This window comes from Trichosurus vulpecula, chromosome 6 (assembly GCF_011100635.1).
Source record: "Trichosurus vulpecula isolate mTriVul1 chromosome 6, mTriVul1.pri, whole genome shotgun sequence".
Classification (NCBI taxonomy): domain Eukaryota; kingdom Metazoa; phylum Chordata; class Mammalia; order Diprotodontia; family Phalangeridae; genus Trichosurus; species Trichosurus vulpecula.
The window spans coordinates 253,146,013-253,168,188 of record NC_050578.1 but is presented as its reverse complement, the minus strand read 5'-3'; the positions used below and the strand labels follow the sequence as shown (position 1 = coordinate 253,168,188).

Here is a 22,176-nt window from a genome sequence, read left to right as displayed (position 1 = left end):
TTGTAGAACTGTATAAATGTAGGGTGTGTTATATGTATTATATAGTATATACACATTTATATGTTGCGCAAATATTATATACCTTCTCCTTGAGATAACACATTGAGACAAGGAGGCTGCTTGACTTTTTCTTTTGCATCCAAAATTCTTGAAACATAGTAGGCACTTAATAATTCACATTTGCATGGAGCTTGAGTTCCAAAAGCTCTTTCATCACAACATTCCTGTGCTGAAGTTAACGTATTACCCCTGTCATGTAGAAGAAAATCTAAGGCTCACAGATGGAGAATCAGAAGAGTGTGGATGGTGAGATATGAGACATCCCCATAAAAGAGCACAAACACAAAACTTGCCTGGAGAATTACCCCCTGAAAGCTTCATTACCTCCCCCTCTGAATGGCAGCATTTTCCTGATTGTTCCTGAGAAAGTGAGCAGTTCTATCAAACAGAGCTCTAAATTTTGAACGCCCCATAAAACAGCATGTGTATTTATTTCACACCAGTGGTTATGTTAAAAAAGAAAGTTTCAAGTCAATTTTCACATTATTCCAATTGATAGAAAAGGTAATTTTTCTGCTTCTCTCAAAGATGCAAATTCCTTTCAGCACCAGTCACTTCAATTGAACTGGAGATTCAGCTTTTGTCATCTAAGACAATCAAAATTAGCCAAAAATCCAAGCCTGGCACAAATATCTGGCCACTTCTGATATCCCTTTGAATGACATCTAGGAAGGGCATGCTTTAGTGTAGTAGGAAGAAGAGTTCAAGTTTAAATGGAGGCTTTGCCACTTACAATCTATAGGTTTTGTACTGTGGTCAACTCATTTCATCTAACAGTGCCTCAGTTTGCTCATCTATGAAATCTGGGCTTATGGCGATAAGGTCAGGAAGAACATTGCTCTGGTTTCAGAAGACACGGGTTCAAACCTATTTCTGAGGCAAATTGTTTTACTTTCTTGGGCCTCAGTTTCCTACTTTTTAAAATTATGTGATTGTACTGTATAGCCTCTGAGTTCCCATCTATCCCTAGATCTATGATCCTATGACTAGATGACCTATAACCTTCCTCCTAGCTCTTAATCTATGTATTACATGCTTAACTGTCTTTTGAATATGTAATATCCCTGCATAAACCCACATGTACATCACACTCAAGTAGAATAAAAACTTATTGAGGACAGAAACTGGCTGATCTTTGTATCCCTAGGACCCACAAGAGTAAGCCTTTAATATATGTTTGATGAAAAAAAAATAAATCATTTCAATTGAGTTGAGCCCTGGCCCATAATGACATTTGATTCTGGGAACACAGGATACTGGAATACCATATGCTAAAGTAGACCATGTGGATGGTGGTAAATAGAAGGGCTGGGTGACTGGATAGAAGAATTTTGTTGGGAGGTGATAACTATTGATTGAAGGATAAATCTAGTTACAATGATTCCTGTTGTCAGAGAAAAGCACCCAAGACAGTATACATATAGTACTCACGTAAGTTTCATAGATAAGTGATAGAAGGCATTTGTGTCATTTTTAGAGCTCTCATAAAAAGGCAAGGAGTTTTTGTTTTTAATTAACTAATTTTAAACTTAAATACACAATAAGAAAAGAAAAAAGAAACATTATTAACTTAAATATTGAAATTAAATATTGAAAATCAATACAAACTGAGAAAAGGAAAAAAAAAAGCATCTCCATGTACACAGCAGAACATAAGAAAGGATTCAAAATATACAGCAATAAATTTCTATTTCAAGAATGCTTATATAATAAATACTATGAGTTGTGTTGAGAGCTGTCCATCTTTGCTTCTTTGTAAGTTTTCCTTTGATCTCTGCTGTACACTTTTTACTTTCTTCTTTTTTTACCTTCCTCCCCTGCTTCCTGTCCCTGAAGAAGGCACAGTTTGGCATGGATATATTTGTATATAAGAGGGGTAGTTTTTAAGAGGCCTCCTGGAGAAGATGTGTTTGGCTTTCTGGGTAGAGAGTGATTGACCCTGACCACTGACCACATGTTTGTAGACATTAATACATCATCATAATCTTTTAAAAATGTCTTTAAAATCCTTCTTTTCCTTTACACATGTCCATGATAGTATATTTCCAGGAAAAAAAGGACTTCATACATGATAATTAGATGAGAGTCTAATTAAGCCCTCATTATGTCCCAGGACCTGTGCTACAGATACAAAAACATACAACAAAGCAAGTCCTACTTATAATAAGCTAAACTCTAATAAGGAAGAAAAGTCTGTATATCTGTATAGAGAACAATTATATAGTGAAAAATATAAATTAATACAAAGTAGTTTTGGTGGGAGATCACTTACAGCTAAGGAAAAAGGAAAAGCTTCATGCTGTAAGGCACTTAAGATGTATTTGGTGATGGTGACAATGTTACATTCGTTTACTCCATTCATTCCTTTATTCATATTTAATCATAAAAATGTCAGGCCTGGTGTCAAGAAAGCTGAATTTGAATCCAGGTTATGGATAATAAGAGAATGAAGCCAAGTTTTCCTGGGCTCTTCCACAAAAGGGAGACCCAAGAATGAACTCGCCAATGGGAGGATGGGATTGGGTATTGTGAAAATAAATTCCCAAATGAGAAATCAGCAAGGGTGATAGGCCGTAACAGGACAAGGAGGGCCTCCATGCTTAAACATTTTCTAGAATGAGCCAGCAGTGGAGGGGGGCTGTTTTAAAATCCACAAAGTCATGAACAGAGCTAGGAGTAAAAGATAATGGTAGAATAGAATATAACCTCTTTGAGACAGGCCTTCTCTCTTTGATATTTGAATTTCCAGAACATAGCACTGTTCCTGGAACATAGTAGGAGCTTAATAAATGATTTTCAATTTAATTTGATTGACGTTTGGGACCATGAGAAGTGTGGGGCCCTTAGCATGGTACCATGTGCTGCAAGGTTAGTGGAGGATGCTACTTCACAGGAAAGAGAAGAAGAGCTTCAGTGGGTTGGAAAATCCCCATAGATAAAAATGTTGGCACCCTGGAGCAATGCCTAGTCTGGTTATGACTGATAATAATGCCTGGAACTTAGAGTAACCATCTCAGAAGTTTGCTGTGGAAAGAGAAAAAAAATGTTTTATAAAAAAATATATATAGGAACATCCTTTGACATAAATGCTTTAGTAGGCAATATTTATATGACACTTTAATATTTTCAAGATGCTTTTGCTATCCTAATAAATGTTTGTTTTCATAATTAGTTTTCTTTGTAATGGAATTCACCTGCATTGCTCATAGCGATCCTAGTGATAGGGATCATTTTCTTTTTGTACATGAAGAAACTGAGACATAAACTTAACTAATTGGGGCAAATACACAAGGATGAAATGGGGAACGGAAGCATAAAAAGAAGCTGAAGCACCAAATTCCAGAAAACAAACCCCCAAAAGAAACCTGGAGCTCCATCCTAGAGACCCCAGTTGTTTTGGTTTATGCCTCTCATTATATTCAGTGTCCACTATATCTAGATGGATATTTCCTCCATCCAGTGACATGGCCATACTTCCATTTATTCCTCTACAATTTTCTCACCAGCTGCATGCCCTCCTCTTTCTTGCTTTGGTGCACTAATCAAATCAATAATACAACTGCTCCGGGAAAAGGTGTTTTAATCTGCTCCACTATAAGTCCCTTTGACATTCTTGTAACTTTCCAAAGCAGTCTATCTCTTTTGCCAAAACTCCCTTATATGTTTCATTCCCCACAAGAATGTGAACTCCTAGAGGGCAGAGACTGGTTTTCCTTTTGTTTTTAAATCACCAGGTTTTAGCTCAGCACAGTATTTGATACATAGTAAATTCTTAACAAATTCTCTCTCTGTCTTTCTGTCTCTGTCTCTCTTTCTCTGTCTCTCTCTCTCTATACACACACACACACACGCACGCACACACACACATATACATATATATATGTGTATATATATATATGTATGTATATATATTCTATGGCTCTCCCTTCCTTTCTTTTTCTATATTTTGTGCATAATCAAAGCTTCATAAGCATCTGTCCTTGGAAAGAGGCCAGTAGAAATTCAGACCACGAAGATGGAAACTCAGGAGCTGAGCTTATTTTGTGAAGTATCATAAGGCTTAAACCAGGAGGAAAACTTCAAAATCACCTACCTCTCTCCACCTTGTTTTACAGAGTGGGAAAATGAGGCCCAGAAACAGGAACTAGATATATATCCAGGAAATTTATTGAAGAAATGGCAGACCTAGGACATGAACGTACTTTCTTTTACTCTAGATTCTCTAGGACTCTCTCCACTGAACTGCCATTATTAGAACAAATGGTTTTAGGATTTCTTCTACAGAAAAACAGTATACCATGTGTCAGGGTATAAGAGGGGAGTTCTCAAGCATGTTTGAAATGGAGGCTGTCTTTGGCAAATATTAGACATTGACAGGGTCCCCTGTGTTGCTGTACTGGTCACTGGAGCACAGAAAAGATGGATTAATTTTGAAGAGATTCTATTCTAAGTGATAAACCCAGATCTGAATGTTCTGTGTTGCTAGAGAATGTTAAAAGAGATGGCATGGTACAATGCCAGTTCACTGCACTATAAGGCATGGGACCTAGCTGTTAATTTTCACCCTGATATTAAATAGTTATGTGACCTTGGAAAAATGGTTTCTTTGGCATGACAAGCAAAGACTAAGGCCCCTATCTAACTTGATTCTAAAAATGCTAAACATGTTTTTATCCTCCTGCATAGACTACAGATTTATTTAGAAATGCTAATGAGACTTCTCCAATGGACCCATTCCCAATGAGTTTATAAAAGCTTAATCAATGCATGGGGCCAGACTGCCTTTTAAGGTCAGGATAGTGAAGGACCTCAAGATCAGATCATGCAGGGATGAAAGAATGAGGAATGTTTAGTCTGGAGAAGGAGAAAAAAAGCTTAAAAGAAATGATAAATGTCTTCCAGAATTGGAAGAGTTGTCTTATGGAAGAGGGATTAGAACTGTTGTTCTTGGTCCTGGAGGGGAGAATTGGGAGAGTCAAAGTTACAAAGAAGTTATATTAGGCTTGTTGGAGAAAATACAGGGAAATTAACAAAAAATAAACAAGATTCCTAAAAGTAAAGAGCTGTCCAAAAGTGAAATGACCTGACTGGAACATTAATGGGTCTCTCTTACGTGGTGCATTAAAGTAAAAGCCAGGCGATCACTTTTCAGGTATACTGAATGGAGCAATAGTTGTTTAGTTTCTAGAATTGGACTGACATGTGATTTTGAGATGCTATGATTTAGGAATATTTCCATCTTCTCTGTTAGTGATCAAGTAGCATCTGTTTTTTTTCAGTCACAACATGTTGGAATAAACGATGGACAACAAAAAATATTAAGAGTAAACTGAGATACTGGTAGTGTTTTGTGAACAATACTCCTTCATTTAAATGGAGGTTATGTGTGTCAGGAAAAGGGAAATTAATTTTTTTTGTTTTGTTTAACTATTTATTTGTGATAGACAAAGTTGTCAATATTACATCTAATATAATATCTTAATTCCTTCCTAGTTCCAGTTTGAGAAATATCAGGGAGCAGTGAAGAGAAGCTATGAGCTGATGTTGAGAAGATCTGGATTTGAGACCTGCCTCCAATTCATACTATATGGACCTTGGAAAGTTTCTTTATTTTCCTGAATTACCAGGTAATTAATCTCTAAAATAGGGATAATGATAGGTCCTACCCCATAGGCTTTATATGAGGCTTAAATGACAAAATTATGTAAAATACTTTGGAAATTAAAAAAAAAAACTTCTATATCCTTTGCATCTATTAGTATCTTTATTATCAGTTTGCGAGAGGCTTCCCGATATAGTGGATAGATGAGTGGTCTTGAAGCCAGAAAGACTTAAATTTAAATGACACGTCTGACATACTGACCATATTACCCTAAAACTTTCTGTAATGCAGTTAACTCCTTAAGATTATAAGTTTCAAAGAAGGTGACAGGGGCACAGCCAAGATGGCACTGTAAAAGGAAGGAACTACCGGAGCTCTCTCACAAATTCTGTCAGATATGTCTAAAAAAAGTAAATCTGAGCAGATTTGAGAGAGTTCGAAGCCACTAGTAGACTGAGAGAGGTAGGAGCACCAGGCATGTGCAACAGCACCACACCAAACCAACCGGGAACAGCAGAGGAATCCAGCCAGCATGTGGGTCTGGGAGAGCCCTGGGTGAGCAAAAGGCCAGAGCAGGTACAGATGCAGGGAAGAAGTACTGTCTATGGCCACGCCCGAGCCCCAGGCCTCTCACCCCAGGACGAAAGTCTGTCGGACTGCAGAGCCTGTAGCCTCCAACCCACAGACTAAAGGCTTGAAACTAGCCTTTTTGAACTTCTGGGAGCCATGATGTGCAGGTAAAATGGCTTTTATCCCTCCCTTGAATAAACCCAGAGAATAATACCTCAGGAGAAGCAGAGGAGCCAGAAGCAGGGCTTCAGTAGTGAGAGATATGGGGGAGAGGGCCCTTCCTGTGGTGGCAGAAGGACACTAGTGCAGGAAGAGAGGTGTCCCAGCCACCCTCACCTCAGCAGAACAATGAGAGTAATAGCCCCAGTGAGTAGAGCTAACTAATGTCAATGCCAGGACCCCAGACTTAGCTTTGCATAGCCAGGGGAAGTGGCAAACACCAACACGAACAAGAGCTGAGACCACCCATGCTGTAGAACAGTCCTTGGGAAGAAGAGACTCCCAGCAGCCAGACCACCCGTCCCCCACACCTCACGAAACCAGAGGCCATAGTACATAAAGCTAGATCCCAACACAAGAAACTTGGGACAGAGCCCCTGAGCCCCAGAAGCAGAGATGCACTTCAGAAAACAGGAGAACAAAAAAAAACACCATGGAAAAGAAAAGTAAGTAGCTTTCAAAGACAATTGATTCATTTTATGGAGACAGGGAAGATCAAAATATCAATTCAGAAGAGGACAGCATGGACACTACACCCACAACTGAAACCTCAAAAGGGAAAGTGAACTGGTCTCCAGACCAAAAAGCATTCCTGGAAGAACTCAAGGAGGACATTAAAACCAAATTAGGGAAGTAAAAGAAAAAATGGGAAAAAATACAATGTGGAAAACAAATCTTTAAAAGGTAAAATTGGGGAATTGGTTAAGGAAAATCAGAATATAAATGGAGAAAATGCCTCATTGAAAATTAAAATCACTTTTTGGCTTTCAGAGTGGGGTCATGGTGGTGGGCAAGAATAAGCGCCTCACCAAAGGTGGCAAAAAAGGAGCCAAGAAGAAAGTGGTTGATCCATTTTCGAAGAAGGTTTGGTATGATGTAAAAGCACCAGCTATGTTCAACATTCACAATATTGTCAAAACACTGGTTACAAGTACTCAAGGAACAAAAAATGCCTCTGATGGTCTCAAAGGTTGAGTTTTTGAAGTGAGTCTTACTGATCTGCAGAATGATGAGATTGCTTTTCGTAAGTTCAAGGTAAATACTGAAGGTGTTCAGGGTAAAAATTGTTTGACTAATTTTCATGGAATGGACCTTACCTGGGACAAGATGTGCTCCATGGTCAAAAAGTGGCAGACCATGATTGAAGCCCACGTTGATGTTAAAACTACTGATGGGTACTTGCTCCGCCTCTTTTGTGTTGGTTTTAACAAAAAGCACAACAACTAGATCTATAAGACCTCCAATGCCCAGCACCAACAGGTCAGTCAAATTTGTAAGAAAATAATGGAAATCATGGCCTGAGAGGTGCAGACAAATGACTTGAAAGAAGTTGTCAATAAACTAATTCCAGATAACATTGGAAAAGACATAGAAAAGGCCTGCCAGTCCATTTACCCTCTCCATGATGTATTTGTCCAAAAAGTCAAGATGCTCAAGAAGCCCAAATTTGAATTGGGAAAGCTAATGGAACAGCATGGTGAAGGTGGTGGCTCTGGAAAGCCTTCAGGAGGTGAAACAGGCACAGAAGTAAAAAGGGCTGATGGCTATGAACCACCAGTTCAACAATCTTTCTAAATAAGAACTTTCAAAAGTTGAAAAATAGGCGGAGCAAAGATGGCCGCATGAAGGCAGCATCTTACCGGAGCTCTCTCAGGAGGTCTGTCAGATTCCTATAAAAAAGTGAATTTGAGCAGATTTGAGAGAGTCAGAAGCCACGAGCGGTCTGTGTGGTGCAAATTTCTGAGCCAGGAGAGTCTGAAAGACCGAAGGCACGAATCTGTAGGCTGGGAGAGTGCTCAGTGTGGGGCATGTAGAGCTGCTCCAGACCAAAGCAGAAGCGGCCGGCTGGGAAATCCACGTGGAAGACAGACTGGGAGAAAGCTGGGCGCCTGAAACTGGCAGAGATCCCCAGGCCTCCCAACACAGGACGGCAGTCTGTGGAAGCATTGAGAGGCAGCACAATGCCACCAGCCATGAAACATCGACTTATGAGGCTTGCAGCCCAAAGGAATGAAACGCGGTCCTTGAACTTCCAGGAGACATAATGTCCAGGTAAATGGCTCTAATCCCTCCCCCCCTCACCCAGAGAATTCCTTGGTAAATAAAAAAGAAAGCTGGAACAGAGGAGAAAGAAGTGGGGCTTCAGTGGTCAAATAGTAGGAGTTCATTAGTCCCAGAGGGGCAGAGTCAGCAGGGGTCAACACCAGGAGCCCAGACATAATCTTGCTCCTGCAGGGGAAGTGCCAGACATCAGCTCAAACAACAAACAGCTGAGACCATTGCTGAAGAGCAACAGTGCTGGAGAACACCTATAGGGAGTGAGAAGTCAGGGAGCCAGACCCCTCCACCACACCTCAGGAAAGTGAAGGCTATAATTCTAGATTCACAATCTCGAGAATAAAAAAGCTGGGACAGAGAGCCCTGAGCCCCAAAGGCAGTTATTTGTTGTAAAGCCAGGAAAAGGCAAACCAACAAACATAAAGAAGAACACAACAAAAAAACCGAGGACAATAGATTCTTTTTATGGAGACAGGCAGGATCAAAATACCAATATGGAAGGGGTCAGCAATGACACTGTAGATACCTCAAAAGGTAATGTGAACTGGTCTCCAGCCCAAAAAGCCCTGATGGAAGAGCTAAAGGAGGATTTTAAAGCCAAATTAGGGAGTTAAAAGAAAACATGGAAAAAAAAGATTGGCAAAATGGCTACACAGATTTAGAATCTAGAGAGAGAAAATGACACCCTGAGAGGCAAAATCAACCAATTGGAAAAGGAGACTCAAAAGCAAAATGAAAACAGTAACTCACTAAAAATTAGAGTTGAGCAAGTGGAAGCTAATGAATCTATGAGGCACCAAGAAGTAGTAAAACAAAATGTAAAGAATGAAAAAATAGAAAAAAAAATGTGAAATATCTGATTGGGAAAACAATTGACCTAGAAAATAGATTCAGGAGAGACAATTTAAGAGTTATTGGTCTACTGGAAATCCACGATGAAAAAAAGAGCCTTGACAGTATCTTCAAAGAAATTATCAAAGACAACTGCCCAGAGGTCCTAGAACCAGAGGGCAAAATAGTCATTGAAAGAATTCACCGATCACCCCCTGAAAGAGATCCCAAACTGAAAACACCAAGAAATATTATAGACAAATTTCAGAACTATAAACTAAAGGAGAAAATACTGCAAGCAGCCAAAAAGAAGCAATTCAAATATCGTGGAACTACAGTCAGGATCACGCAGGATCTCTCAGCTTCCACATTAAAAGACGGGAGAAATTGGAATATAATATTCTAGGGCAAAAGAGTTGGGACTACAACCAAGGATCAACTACCCAGCAAAACTAAGCATACTTTTTCAAGCAAGACGATGGACATTCAATGAAATAAGGGAATTCCAGACCTTCCTGATGAAAAGGCCAGAACTCAATGGAAAATTTGATCTCCAAATACAAAACTCAAGAGAGACATAAAAAGGTAACCAGGGGGAAAACCCCCACAAACCTTATTAACCAATAAGGGCAGGTTGTCTTCATCTTTATATCATCATATGTATATTTTATATATATACATATATATGTCAGTCTTGAGAATGGTACAGCTATTATGACAATTGAAAGGGATACACATAGATTGTGAATGCCTGTACAAATTAACTGATGTAAAGATAAAAAAAATAAGTAAGAGATGTAAAGGGAGTGCTATGAGAGAAGAGGTAAGGAGGTAGCAAGTGGGAAATGGTAAGATAAGGGAGGGAATAAAGAAGGAGGGTAAACTGAGGAAGGCAGTGGTCAAAAGCTAAACTTTTGTGAGGAGGAGAAGGGGAAAGGGAGAAATAAAAAGCATAAACAGGGGGAAATAGGATGGAGAAAAAGACAAACATACAAGTCATGACTCGGAAAATGAAGGGGATGAACTCTCTCATAAAACAGAAGCAGATAGCAGAATGGATTTTTAATCCATATGGTTTTTAACCATAATCCTACAATATGCTGTTTACAAGAAACACATTTGAAACAGGGGGGTACACATAGGGTAAAGTTAAAAGGCTGGAGTAAAATATATTGTGCCTCAGCTAAAGTAAAAACAGCTGGTGTAGCAATCCTAATCTCAGACAAAGCAAAAGTAAAGATTGATTTAATCAAAAGAGATAAGGAAGAACACTATATCCTGCTAAAAGGCACCATAAACAATGAAGCAATATCATTGTTTAACATATATGCACCAAGTGGTAAGGCATACAAATTCTTAGAAGAGAGGTTAAAGGAGTTACAGGAAGAAATAGACAGCAAAACTGTAATATTGGGAGACCTCAACCTTCCCCTTTCTGAACTTGATAAATCTTACCTCAAAATAAAAAAGAAAAAAGTTAAGGAGGTAAACAGAATTTTAGAAAAGGCACATATGATAGACCTCTGGAGAAAACTGAATGGGGATAAAAAGGAATATACTTTCTCCTCAGTGGTACATGGCACATACTCAAAAATTGACCATGTACTAGGGTATAAAAACCTCACAATCCAGTGCAGAAAGGCAGAAGTAGTCGAAGCATCCTTTTCAGATCATGATGCAATAAGAATTATTTTTAATAAAGAACCATGGAAAAATAAGCTAAAAACTAATTGGAAACTAAATAATCTAATTCTAAAGAATGAGTGGGCCAAAGAATAAATCAGAGAAACAATTAATAACTTCATTCAAGAGAATGACAATAATGAAACAACATACCAAAACTTATGGGATGCAGCAAAAGCATTTCTTAGGGGAAGTTTTATATCCCTGAATGCTTACATGAATAAAATAGGGAAAAAGGAGATAAATGATCTGGGCATACAGCTGAAAAAGCTAGAAAAAGAGGAAATTGAAAATCCCCAATTAAATACCAAATTAGAAATTCAGAAAATCAAAGCAGACATTAATAAAATTGAAACCAAGAAAACTATTGAATTAATAAATAAAACAAAGAGCTGGTTTTGTGAAAAAAAACAATAAAATTGATAAACCTTTGGTCAATTTAATTAAAAAAAGAAAGAAGACAATCAAATTACCAGCATCAAAAATGAAAAGGGTGAGTTCACCTCTAATGAAGAGGAAATCAAAACAATAATTAGGAATTATTTTGCCCAATTGTATGCCCATAAATTTGAAACCTTAGAGATATGGATGAATATCTACAAAAATATAAATAATTTGCCCAGGTTAAAAGAAGAGGAAGTGTAAAATTCCTCAGTAACCCCATCTCAGAAAAAGAAATTGAACAAGCCATCAATGGACTCCCTAGGAAAAATTCTCCAGGGCCAGATGTTTTTACATGTGAATTTTATCAAACATTTAAAGAACAATTAATTCCTATACTTTATAGACTATTTTGGAAAACAGGGGAAGAAGTAGCCCTACCAAATTCTTTTTATGACACAAATATGGTACTAATACCTAAACCAGGAAGAGTCAAAACAGAGAATGAAAATTATAAACCAATTTCCCTAATGAATCTTGATGCAAAAATTTTAAATGAGATATTAGCAAAATGATTACAGCAACTTATAATGAGAATAATACACTATGACCAGGGAGGATTTATTCCAGGAATGCAATGCTGGTTCAATATTAGAAAAACTATCAGCATAATTGACCATATCAACAACAAAACTAGCAGAAACCATATGATCATCTCAATAGATGCAGAAAAAGGCTTTGACGAAATACAACAACCCATTCCTATTGAAAACATTACAAAGCATAGGAATAAGTGGAACCTTCCTTAAAATTATAAATAGCATCTACCTAAAACCATCATCAAGCTTTATTTGGAATGGGGATAAGCTATATGTATTCCCAATAAGATCAGGGGTGAAACAAGGATGTGCATTGTAACCCCAACTATTCAATTTGGTAATAGAAATGTTAGCTGCAGATATGAGAGATGAAAACAAAATTGAAGGAGTTAGAATAGGCAAAGAAGATGCAAATGATATGACATGATATGATGATTTACTTAGAGAATGCTAGAGAGTCAAGTAAAAAAAAACTACTTGAAATAATTAACAACTTTAGCAAAGTTGCAGAATGTGCAATAAACACACATAAATGCTTGGCATTTCTGTACATTACTAAAACAGCCCAAAAGCAAGAGATAGAGAAATTCCACTTAAAGTTACTGTAGACAATATAAAATGTTTGGGAGTCTATCTGCCAAGACAAACCCAGGGCCTATGTCAACATAATTACGAAACACTTTTCACATGAATAAAGTCAGATCTAAATAAATGGGAAAAATATCAGTTGCTCATGGTTAGTCTGAGCTAATATAATAAAAATGACAATTTTACCTAAATTAATTTATTTATTCAGTGCCATACCAATTGAACTACCAAAAATTATGTTACAGAGCTGGATAAAATAATAACAAAATTCATCTGGAAGAACAAGAGGTCTAGAATATTTAGGGAATTAATGAAAATAAATGCTAGGGAAGGTGGCCTAGCCATACCAGGTATTAAACTGTAGTATAAAGCAGCAGTCATCAAAACCACTTGGTACTGGCTAAGAAACAGAGTCGTGGATCAGTGGAATAGGTTAGGTATGCAAGATGCAGTAGTCAATGACTATAGCAATCTACTCTTTGATAAACCTAAAGAATCAGCTTCTGGGCTAAGAATTCACTATTTCACAAAAAAACTGCTTGGAAAATTGGAAAATGGTAGGGCAGAAAATGGGCATAGACCAATATCTTATACCATATACAAAAATAAATTCAAAATGGGTTCATGATTTAGGAATAAAAGCTGATGCTATGTGCAATTTGGGAGAGCAAGGAATAGTTTGTCTATCAGATTTATGGAAAAGGGAAGAATTCATGACTAAACAAGAGATAGAGAGCATTACAAAACACAAAATGGATAATTTTGTTTATTTTAAATTGAAATATTTTTGTATAAAAAAGCCAATGCAACAAAGATTTGGCGGCAGCAGAAAATTGGGAGTAAATCTTTACAACTAGTGTCTATGATAAAGGCCTCATCTCTAAAATATACAGGGAACTGAGACAATTTATAGGAATAAAAGTTATTCCCCAACAGAGAAATGGTCAAAGGATATGAACAGGCAGTTTTCAAAGGAAGAAATTAAAAATATGTATAGGCATATGAAAAAATGCTCTAAATCACTACTGATTAAAGAAATTCAAATCAAAACAACTCTTAGGTACCACATCTCTCCTGTCAGATTGGCTAAAATGACAAAACAGGAAAATGGTAAATGCTGGAGAGGATGTGGGAAAATTGGAACAGTGTTACATTGCTGGTGGGGTTGTGAACTGATCCAGGCATTGAAGAGCAACTTGCAACTATGTCCAAAGGTCTATACAATGTTCATACCCTTTGACCCAGCAATACCACTTCTAGGGTTGTATCCCAAAGAGATCATACAAGTGGGAAAAGGACCCATATGTACAAAAATATTTATAGCAGCTTTTTTGTAGTAGTAAAGAATTGAGAATCAAGAGAATGCCCATCAATTGGAGAATGGCTGAAAAAGTTGTGGTATATGAAGGTAATGGAATACTACTGTGCTATAAGAAATGGGGATGATACAGACTTCATAATAACCTGAAGAAAGCTACATGATATAATTCTGAGTGAGTGGAGCAGAACTAAGAAGACATTATACACAACCACAGATATAGGGATTCTGTGATGACTAACCTTAATAGACCCTGCTCTTCTAAGCAATACAAAGTTCCAAAACAACTCCAAAGGACTCATAGTGGAGACAGCTATCTACATCTAGAGAAAAAAACTATGGAGTCTGAATGTAGATTAAGGCACTGTTTGCTCTCCTTTTTTTTCTTCCCTTTTTTTCCTCTTTTTTTGGGGGTTTGTTTCTCCTTTCTCATGATTCATTCCACTGGTCATAATTCTTCTTTACAACTTGACTATTGTGTAAATAAGTTCAATGTGAAGTTATATGTAGATAATATATCGGATTCCATTCCATATTGGAGAGGATTGGGCTTGGGAGGGAAGAAAATATGGAACTCAGGATCATGTGGAACTGAGTGTTGTAAACTAAAAATAAAAAATCTTAATAAAAAAAACCAAGGTGACAAACTGCATTGATATAGGGAGGTAGCTCTTTCTGCAGTCACATATTATGATGAAATCCTGGGTCCAGTCTGTCCCTACTATCAGAAAAGTGTTCCTATGAAATATGTCACCCTCAAATAATATTATCTTTCATGTGAAAGCTAGTAGTCTAAAAACAAGCTTGTTTGGGGAAAAATAAGACTTCAACCTTGAGTACAGGAGTGTCCACTTCATACTAATGAATGTGATGTGGATACAACCTGAGGTATCAGATGATAATGTCCTGGGAAATAGATTCAATCTCTGTTTCTAGAGTGTGAAGTGTTGGAGTAAAGTGGGTAAATATATGGTTTGAGATAAAGTGGGTGAGATCCTTTCTGCTTAAAATTGATAAAGATGAGGGCTGTGCTAACATTCTACAGGTAGAAAGAATGCCGACAAAGTAGAGGTAGTCCAGGAGGAGTTTAAGCCAACAAACTAAGCTTCCATTGATTTGATGTTTTTTTTTTCTTGATCCTTTAGAATCATAATTTTCACAATGAAAAGGGAAATCAAGGATTCCCTTATAGATTTCCTCTTAACTGGGGATCATGTCTAACCCTTTCATTTCACACACTGGGGTGTGTCCAAAGAAGAGCAGCAAGAACGACACATAAATACACAAATTCATAATATACACAAATATATAATCATATATGACTACATAATACAGTGAGATAAAATAGATTAATCACGTAAGTTAAACTGATAGAAACAGTCTTTCTTCCCCTTTCTTACCCCCACGCAAAATCTTCTCCAGGAAAACCAAAAGAAATGTTAACAAAATGACTGAATAGTGGTCTAGAACTATGACCATAGGGAAATAGAAACATTATTATAGTATTTGTATATATTGTTTTCATGGTTCTGCTCACTTTCCTGCATTAGTTAAAAAAGGCTATTTATACTTCTCCAGATTCACTAGAGATATTTTAGGGAAGGCTGGGGATTACTTGTCAGGATCTTATAAAGAGGGTTCTTTTTTCAGACACTCATAGGATAAAAAGGCGTTCTAGGTCCCCTCTAACTCTGAGTTTCTGATTCTGCCATCTGACAGATAAGAGAGCTGAGGCTGAGATTTGTAAAATAAGTTTTCAAGATCATACAGGTAGGGTGAGACAAAGCTGAGATTAATATCCTGTATCTTTCTTACTGGAGTATCAGTGTTGTTCTACATTTTTATGTGATTATCATATGTCAATATAACAGATAATCCTTTGCAATCCTATTTTTTTTTACTATTTTAGCTTTAAAACACTATTCTGAGAAGGGGGTTATAGACCACCCACCCTCACGTTATGAACCCTTGGAATATCATTGTCATTATCCTCACATCATCTTTCAAATTTACAGTGTGTTAGGATTTGTAAAGTACTTTTATTCAAAAATGTCCATAGAACATGAGTGCTTTACCTCATTTGATGTTCGCAGATTCATATTATCCTCATATAATACGTAAAGTGCTTTGCAAACCTTAAAGTGTTTTAGAGATGTATGTACCCACTTCTCTTCTCTGATGCTGCCATCACTCTAGTGTGGAACCTCATCCCATCATACCTGGTCTATTGCAATAGCTGCTGGTGGATCTTCCTGACTCAAGTCTCTCCCCATTACAATCCATCTTCTATTCAGGCACTAGTGATTTCTAAAGTGAAGGTATGATCATATCACCCACTACCCAACACATTTTGAGTGGCTTCCTGTTGCCTGAAGGTTCAAATACAAAATGCTCTGTTTGGCATTCAAGGCCCTTCACAACGTACCCCATCTTACCTTCCCAGTCTTCTTACACCTTACTTCCCTAAACCCAATGACACTGGCCTGATTGTTATATGAATAAGACATTTCATCTCCTAGCTCCACACATTTTTCCTGGTTGTCCCCCATACCTAGAGTTCTCTTCCTCTTCCACTTTGGCTATTGATCTCCCTAGTTTCCTTTAAGTCCCAAATAAAATTCCACCTTCTACAGAAAAGCTTCCCCAGACCCTCTTAATTCCGCTGCCTTCCCTCCATCAATTATTTCCTATTCATCATGGGCAGAGCTTGCTTTGTATATATTTGCTTGTATCTTATCTAGAATATAGTTTCCCTTTCAGTATTTGTATTCCAAGTGCCTAGCTAACTTACACCTAGTGCTTTCAAGTTTGTAAATCATTCCATGTATTTGAACTCAAATGGTCCCCACAATAACCTTGTGCAAATATCATTCCCATTTTATAGCTGAGACAACTGAGGCCAACAGAGGTGAAGTGACATGGTAAGAGCTACTAAGTGTCTGAGGCACGATTTGAACTGAGTTTTTTTTTTTTATTCAAGTACAGCACTCTATCTGTTTATACCACTTAGGTGCTTCTTTTCAGAGAAAAGAATGCAAAGATTCAGAGGTTAAGTACTTGGACAAAGTGCAACAGGGAATATAAAGTTAAGATTTGAACCCAGGTCCTCTGGCTACAGGTCCTGTCTTCCACCACACCTCACTTCCTGTGTTAGAAGGGACCCTCGAGTTCATGTTGTCTAATGTTTCCATTTTAGAGAAGACAGAAAATTTTCACTGTTTTTTGACATATAGAGCAGTGCTTTCTCCTGCATAACTCTCTGCCTTTATCTGAAAGGAAAGCATGAGGTCAGCCTCATAATGGACATATGCCATTATTTACGTTTGATGCATCCTGAGATCCAGAACCTACTTTTCAGGGAGTCCTTCTATTACTCCAGCTGTTTTCTGGAGGAGTCAGACTGGCATCATCAGCCATTCCAATACAGATCACGTATTTGTTAATGGCAAGGGAGAACTATTCCAACTGCCCATGGGGAGGGGCCCCCAGGTATGAGGCACCTGGGAAATTAGAGCTCCTTTTTAATTTAGTAGTTCAGTGAGAGGAGAAGAAATAGAATACGAATTTTTAAAAGGTCTCTGCTGTAGGAAAGGAAAGAATCTAGTGATTAAGTCTATTGTGAACCTTGCTTACACTTCCTTGATTAAGAAGGATAGAAAGAGCCTGTCAAAAGCTTCCAATTAGCTCTGTGTTCTCTTTTACCCTGTGCTGAGCACAGCTGCCATGGAAAAATGTGCCTAAGCCAGGCTCTGACACTTCATAGGGGACTCCTGACAAGTGACCCTTTTGCTTCTATGAGCCTCAGTTTCCCAATTTGTAAAGTGCAGAATATAGAAACTGAATTATAAAATTTCCAAGCTGAAAGCAAAGAGAGAAGACTTCCATGTACTCTGAATCAACATACTCCATCCCTGAAATATTCATTTTTTCCTCTCTGTCCTTCATGCTTGGGAATTTTCTCCCTCTAACTCTGCCTCCTTTCTGTGTGTAAACACATACATATACATATACACACAATGTATGTGTATATATGTATATCATCCCATGCATATGATATATGAAAGTAGTTTAAAATAATTGACTTCATAATCCTATGTACATTATTTGATACAATTAATAACATTATTTTGAGAAAGAGACAATGGACTTCACTAGACTGCGAGAGGAGTCTATAATATACACAAATTTTAAGTACTTCTGCTCTAGACCATCTACAGCTTCTTAAACTGTGGTTTGCGATATGGGGTTGTGACCCACAGTTTAAGAAGTACTGGAGGAGATAAAGATTCTGTGGTGGATTTATGTGAGTCATGAAGAATAAGAAGATGGGAATAGATAGAATTCTATAAAACTAAAAGATGTACCCACATGTATCAGACCATAGGAGCATGGAAGTATCTACGCATCAAGGTAATATCATAGTTGATAGGGGAACTGACATCGACTTCCTTAAGAAGAAACACATTTCTGTTATGTATTTACTTGCAAATGTGTAATTTATAATGGTATTTTCATATGATGGAGGCCATCTTGTGGAGGTCAGTGAGTTCAATACCAAAGAACACTGGCCTTGATGTCTGAGGTTTGTGTCCTGAAACTAACAATTACTGCCTTCATGACCTTGAGAAATTCATATCTAGTGATCAATTTCCTCATTTGTAAGATGAGAGTAAGAGGTAGACCTAAAGTCAGGAAAATGATAGGCTCAGAGCCTTAACTGGAGTAGAGTGATTGGGGCTTGTCCCTAGAGCACGAGAATTTAGAGGACACTGGAAGCACTTTCAGTCCTTCATTAAAACAGAAAACAACTGCACTTTGTACACTGGTGTCAAGAATAATAAGAAAAAATAGAAAGCATCTGAAAAAAAGATGTCTAGGAGCTATGCTTTAAGTATCATCCTATCCCGCCAAAGAAACCTTGAGGTCTATGCATTTTCCTCTGTAGCATATTACATATCAATAATCACAAGCACAGACACACATGCACATGCACACATACACAAAAACACAGTCAATAGTAATTATGGCTTTGCATAGTTATAAATCTTACCTCTGAAGCATGAAGACCATGTTAATTCAGGCAAAAATCCCTCAACTTATCATTGTTCCAGGCATATATTAAAATGTGAATTATGTGTAAGGAACTATAGTATGTGCCAAGGAGACAGAGACCCAGGAAAAACCAATCCTTAGCCTCAAAGGTTGGAGATTCTGCCAGACAGTTCCAACATTTAAACAGATAAATAGCTTCAATATCATTTAGAGAGAAAGTGAGAGCCAGAAAATCTTGGGAAGTTTAGAGACTCATTATCTATGACTCTTAAGTCACAAACGAGTTGCATATTTGCATTGATGGAAGGAGCTTCTAATGTGAGAAGAATTAGGGACCAATGGCATGGCTAGTCTGAGGAACAGCAACAGCAATACATAATAATACTTAAAAGTTGTATCCACATAACAAGACCATTTTGAGGGAATTACCAGGTAAAGTAAAGAGAAGCAGAAATAAGTTCTATTATTACAAATCATATCCATACATTATCATGCTCCCAATAATAGTTAATTGGATTATTATTTTACAGAGTGAGAAATGAAGATGGAAGAATGTTTTATGAATCCAAGCCCTCTTCATCTTTACCAACTGCTTCCAAAGCTTTAATTCTTTGAGAAAGGAATAGAAGTTTGAATGAGTCAATAGAATTTCTTTCCCCAACATTTTTCTTTTCTCCAATCAATTCTTGCCTGTCCCTAGAGTAGGTAGGTCACTTTGTGAGCATGAAGAAGAAAGCATTTGTACCTCTTTTGCTCTGCTTCAGCTCAAGCTCTTCTTCCTGGATCAATGAAAGAATTTGAATTCAATACAATCTTATTCCTGAGGCGTGCATTCAAGTCTGTGTTAATGTACAAGTAACTGTAGTGTGTGCCAAAGATACAAAGACCTGGGGGGGGGGTGCGGCGGGGAATCCCTACCCTCAAGGATCACAGATTCTGCTGGATAAGTTCAACATTTTAAACAGATAAACAAATCCTATATAATTTGGAAAGGAGGACAGTGCTGGAAAAGTCTTTTCTTAGGAAGGGCTAAGTGAATGGACTCTAAAGAAAAGTAAGGATTCAAAGACAGAATTTGTATGGAGTGAATTATAGAGAAGTGAAGGAAGGGAAGAGAATTTATATAGCATCTGCTATGTTCTACTCACTGTACAAAGTGATTTTTGCAAGTATTATTTCATTTGATCCTCATACCAATCCTGTGAAGTAGATGTTATCATTAATTATATTTTTACAGTTGAGGAAACTGAAGCAAATGGAGATTAAATGACTTGCCCAGGGTCATACGTCAGTAAGGGTGTGAGGCCTAATTTAAACTTCTTCCTGATTCTGGCCAGACCCAGCGCTCTATCTATTGTACCACCTCACTTATTTTAATATTTTAATAATACTCTTAATATAGGCCTTAGAGCAGAAAAGCCAGCCTGTCCAAAGGAATGAAGAATAAAAAAAGGAAGATATCAAACATGAAAACCAATATTTTTTACTATTTGCTAAATTTTGTTCTCTCTTAGATATTAAAAAAATCTGCCCGGGGCAATTTGAGAAATTCGTCCTATAAATGTCCTAGAAAAATATTGGAAATGAAGTGTGTTTGTTTAGAGAAAGCAATGAAACAGAGAGAGAAGGAGAGAGAGAGGGTGGGAGGGAGGGAGAGAGAGAGAGAGAGAGAGAGAGAGAGAGAGATCCCAATTCGAAAGGTAATCATGCCATTCAGGTACTGTAGGAAAGAAGAGTTTCATGGCTACTGACTCAGAAAAAGCCATTCCAGAGTCAAAAATAGAGCCATTTGATTAGTCTCACAATATGGGGTCCTACGTTTCCTTGAGGAAATTTTTTTCATGTGAAGAATGCAGTCCCTGTGATTGTTAATTGGTTGTGATTCCTTAAAAATATATATTCATATTTTTGATCATTTACGTGTTGCAAAATGACTCTTGGTTATATATTTGTGTTAGTATCCTATATATTTTTGGATAACATATATATGCATATTTGGTATGTATATGTAAATACAATTGTATACTATATATTCAAAATATCAGGCTCAGTATTTATTTTCAATCTATTCTTTTCTCTCTAAACCAAGTTGCACTAATTTTCTGTTTTAGTTTCAGTGTAAAAGATTTTCAGTTTGAGGGAATCAAAATAATTTGATTCATTTTTTATGACTGCTTTCTCCCCCACCCCTAGTTATAGCTGAGGGAGGTCTTCTTTTATGGTTCTTCTTCTTCCTCTTCTTCCCCCTCTTTTTCCTCTTCTTCTTGACTTCTTCATGACTACTACTTCATTTCTTCTTCTTTTTCTTTTCCTCTTTCTCCTCCCCTTTCATCTTCTTCCCCATCTCTGTCCCTCTCCCTCTCCTTTTTCCTCTTTTTCCTCCAATCTTCCTTCTTTTAATATTCAGATTGCAAATCCATTTTGAGCTTTTTGTGGCATTAAGGTCACTCATCAACTAAGCTAATGCTTTCAACTTTTTCACATCCTTTCATTGGAAGAAGGCATATTTTTTCCCTCTTGGATATTTCAAAACATAGTTTTGAATGCAATAGAGTTCAGCAATAGCATTCTCATAGCTGGTTATGGCAAAAAAAAATTTCTGCAGATACCTCCTACTTATTTTTGGTAGAACCATGTGCCACTTACAATTTTCTTGAGGGGAAATGCATGAAGATCATTTCTTGGTGTAGTTCATTTGTCATCTCTAGACATATTGAAATCTAGGAATTTTTAAGTATCCTAGACTAGTTTATCTGTATCAGTATTTGGTAATGGTTGGGAGGATAGTGCTGGTCATAAACTCTTTTAGCAATGATATGGTCATCTTGTAAGACAGATTCAAATTAACATCTTTTATCTTTGTGTGTTGTGCATGGAAGTAATTTCATACTTAATATAATGCTTTTTCATTAAGTTATATCTGACCTATACTGTTACATAGGTCAGATATAGGTATATAGGTATATATTGACCTATATTGTTATATAAATTACATCTGACACTTTTTATAGTGATGATTTTATTGCTTAGCCTTGTAGGTTATTACACAAAACTATCATCAAGAGAAAGAAAATTCCCACCAGGATGGGAAGGGACACTCAGATTTAGAAAGCGTAAGCTTAAAAGAAACAAACAAAAAATACAAAGCTCTTTGGTACTGGTGCCTGAGCATCCGAGGAATAATTAGATCCAAAGGCTGTAATTGAATAAAAAAA

General features: G+C 37.2%; 1 pseudogene; it reads left to right on the top strand.

Moving 5' to 3' along the window:
- Window positions 1-7,231: 7,231 nt before the first annotated feature.
- Window positions 7,232-8,026, top strand: LOC118854963 (annotated as a pseudogene).
- Window positions 8,027-22,176: the final 14,150 nt, after the last annotated feature.